Raw genomic sequence first — 4,125 nt, forward strand, 5'->3', positions numbered from 1 at the left:
GGGCTTAATTGAGGTGACTCTGAAAGTTCCTTTTCAACAAACATGGTGCTTTCAGCCTGTGAGAATGAAACTGTCCAGTCTCTTGAAACTAAGTGAAATCCCCGCCTCTTCTGTCCTTCAAGCAAGAGGGTATAAAGCTTCCTCTGAATGGCATTAAGGCAGAAGATATTACAAAGTAGGGAGGCCAATTCCAAGGAATTCTAAATGTCACCCAACTCATACATAAGGAAATACCTATTTGTAGCCAACCAATATTGAATATTCTTTGGTAGTTATGAGGGTTGGTTGCATGAAAATGCTGCAGAACCAGCAGCATACAGGTGATTACAAAACCTGGTGGTGACATCCTTCTAATACACATGCAAACACAATTGTTAAGTAATGTGTGAGAAAGCCAACTTAGGACGATTGGGAAAACAGTTTCCAAGAAAATCTAAGCAGACCTGAAACATCTATGCAGATAATCAATACCTATCATCCAAAGATCCCCATTGTTTTTCCTCACATTTCATTTCTCTTCACTGCTTTCAAGTCCTCCATCATTTTAATCCAATGACATCTGTGCAAAGGAAGGGCAGAATCAGAGAAAATAAAAGATGGGGAAGAGGAAGATAAAGCTCAATGACCCCTGGAATCAACCTTGAGACCAGATCTCCCTCAAGGCTTCCATTCATGACACACCCCCTGGATTCTGAGAACATGCATGAACAGGCAGACAAACATTAGGGGCCATAAATAAGCTAATACAACTTTCTGGAGAAAATGGAGGGGGCTGAGAGAAAGCTATGTGTCTTCAAATCAGAGAAGCAAATTAACACAACTGTTCTGCCAATGCTTGCTTTCCTGCTGGCTGTCAGAAGCTGTACCTCAGGCCTGAACTTGCCTGGACAAGGGTGGCTCTTGGTGGCTCAGCCTGTGTCCAGAGGATTTGTCTATTAGTCACAAATTTGGTCTCCATGCGTGTCTGAGAAAGAGCCATGATTCATCTTGACAACTGTCAGTACATTTCCTCAAATGGGAACAGGGAGAGATGAGCAACCTGGTGCCGGAAAAGAACACAAAAGAGCTAATGCCACTTCCCATAACACTTTCAAGGTTTGAACCAGAAGAGTTTATGTGGCAAGAACATTGGGGCAGGAGCGGCCCAGCAGAAAATGGCCATGTCAGCACACTTTCAAAGTCCTGCCATTCAGATATAAGAACAAACAACATTAGCTCGGAAGGCCTGGAATGTATTCCCATGAATAAAATGTTATGTTTCTCCATATTATTCTTTCTTCTCCAAACAGCTCTCACTTCATGTTTCAAACAAATTTATTTTTGTTTCATAATTAATTTCATAATTCTGCACACCCAACTCCAATATTATACTTAGAAAAAAATGTATACCTATGACCCACAAATTCCACACTTAGGAATATTCCCAAGAGAACTGTAACATATGTTCACTAGAAGATAGGCAATAGAATGTTCAGAGCAGCATTATTCCTAATAGCCCTGAAGTGGAAACTGCCCAAATGCACATCACCAGTGTAAAGGATAAGTCATGTATATTTATATAATGGACTACTATACAGCAGTGAGAATGATATAGATGAATCTCATCAACATACTGTTGAGCAAAAGAAGCCAGACCCTAAAGAGTAATACTGTATGATTCATTTTATATAAAGACAAAAATAAACAAAATCAAACTATGTTATTAGATATTAGAAGACACATTACACTTGATCAAGGAGGGAGCAAGAGGAAAAGTTCTAGGACGCTGGAAAAGTACTGTCTCTTGAGCTGAGTGTTGGTTGCATGTGTGTTCAGGTTGTAAAATGCATCAAGCTATCTGCTTATGATATCTTCACTTTTCTGAATGTGAATCTTACTTCAATAAAAAACTAACACACACACACACACACACACACACACACACACACAAACACCAAAAATACCTACTAGGTCATCACTGTCAAGATCTGTAAACTTTAGAATATGAACATATGAGCAGTGCAAATAAAAAATACTGTAAGAATTCACCACATAGATCAGCCTGTCCCCATTGTCATATCAGTATAATAGAGCAAATTGCCATGTAGCATAAAGGGTTAGTTCCCTGCATTATTGTCCTTAAGTGTCTGACACCAGTAAAGATGCATCTGATCACACAAATTCAGGATGTGATGCATCAGACATACCCATGAAATGAGGGACAAACTATACAGTATAGAATGCCTTTCTCCCAAGATTTCCCAAGAAAAATAAAATACATTTCTCATCGTCTCTCTTTCTTCTATCCTTAGATCCCATTTCAAAGATAAAGTATAATCAGAGGAGACATCCTATCAGTAGAAAACTCATTTTGCCTAGATCCATAACAAATGGGTCAACTGAAACCCATAAATCATTGCTTAAGCCTTAGCCAAAGTTGATCAGAAATCTTTTCCCAAGAAGGAAATATTTCTTCTCTTAAAAGTGCAGCATCCTCTGGATAACAATAGAACTCCATAACTGAACATTTGTATTAGAATATGTTTCTGAAGAGATAGCTAATGGAGTTGCTAAAAGGCTTATAACTCATCTGATAAGGAGTTCCAGAACCAGTGAATCACATACATTTTTCTAAGTTCATACGACTAAAAACCACTTAAGCAAAGTGAAAGATTTTCACTTTAAACATGTTAAATGGAAAAACCTCTAAATTATTTCATAATCAACATTCAACTGTAAAGACTACCTGGATATGGGCACTAAGACATTAAGGACTTTTTTAGTTCAAAGTGTGGTTCTTAGAGTTGGATGGGGAAGTTTGGTGGGGGAAACATCTTAAAGTTCTTTAATATTTTAGCTCTTGATCAAGGCAAAACAAATGTAAATCATATATACAGAGTCCATGTCAGTGAGTATTGTCTTCCAATACTGCCCAGTTACTGTCCTAAGAAATAGCTAAAGAGGCACCTGGGTGGCTCAGTCAGCTAAACATGCGACTCTTGATTTCAGCTCAGGTTATGATCTCAGGGTTGTAAGATCAAGCCCCACGTTGGGCTCCACATTGGGCATGGAGCCTGCTTAAGATTCTCTCTCTCTGTCTGCCCCACCCCTCTAAAAAAGAAGAAGGAAAAAAAAGAAATAGCTACAAAGGAACTTAAGAGAATGTCAACTCCAACTTTTTTGTTTTCTAGATGAAACGGGAACTAATTGGCTGAATAACTTACCTAAGATCACTCAGTAAAGAGTGGCAGGGCAGGAATCAGAGCTGAGTCTCCCAACCTCCAGTTAGTCTCAACTCCACTGCAGGACACTGTCTCACCTCTGAGCCTCTGAACTACTTCAATAGACCAGTAATCTATGGCAGGTGGTCTCTTCAGATTCCACTCAGAGGAAAATGGAGAATAATACTGCCAGAACTGGACGGAGGGAGAACAACTAGACCCCCATCCAGCAAACCAATGTACATCTTAGAAGCACAGACCTCTTTATTTACTGAAGATGGATATTTCAGGAATGTAGCAAAGAACTGGTTTTCAAAAATCAAAACAGAGTTTAATATTTTTTTTAAATTTCCACTTCTCAGCTTGGCATTCTGATGTTGTATGTGTATATGAGTATCTTGAAAGATAGAAAACATATGCAAATACGAGTAAAATGGTATAACCCAGAATATATAACCACACAGCAGGACACTTCAGCTAACTATAGTTGTGAGCATGTTTCTCATGTTCTTTTCTCCTCCTGACACATGTCCAACAAGCAACCCAGCTTCCTTACTCAAGGGGAAAGGCCCATTGGCAAGTGGCACTCAAACAGAGGCCCGAAAGAAGATCCCACACTCTGGAAAGTGTGTTAGAGACATTTCACAACAAGATCAAGTGACTTTCTCCTCCAGAGTTTATCAAGACTGATAATAAAGCAAATGCAGTCTGTCTATGTCTGTGACTCTCTCTCTCTCTCTCTCTCTCTCTCACTCACACACACACACACATTGCAGAGTGAGAGAGAGAAGGACTTCTTTGTGTGTCCTGTTTTATATGCTTTAATTATTTGGCCTTAGAGTAAGGAGCCAGAATTCTGTGATTATTTTTTAAATGAACAAAAATCCATGTTGGAGCCTCTTATTCCAAAATCACTGCTGCCAGT

The sequence above is a fragment of the Halichoerus grypus genome, chromosome 10 (genome assembly GCF_964656455.1).
Source record: "Halichoerus grypus chromosome 10, mHalGry1.hap1.1, whole genome shotgun sequence".
Taxonomy (NCBI): Eukaryota; Metazoa; Chordata; class Mammalia; order Carnivora; family Phocidae; genus Halichoerus; species Halichoerus grypus.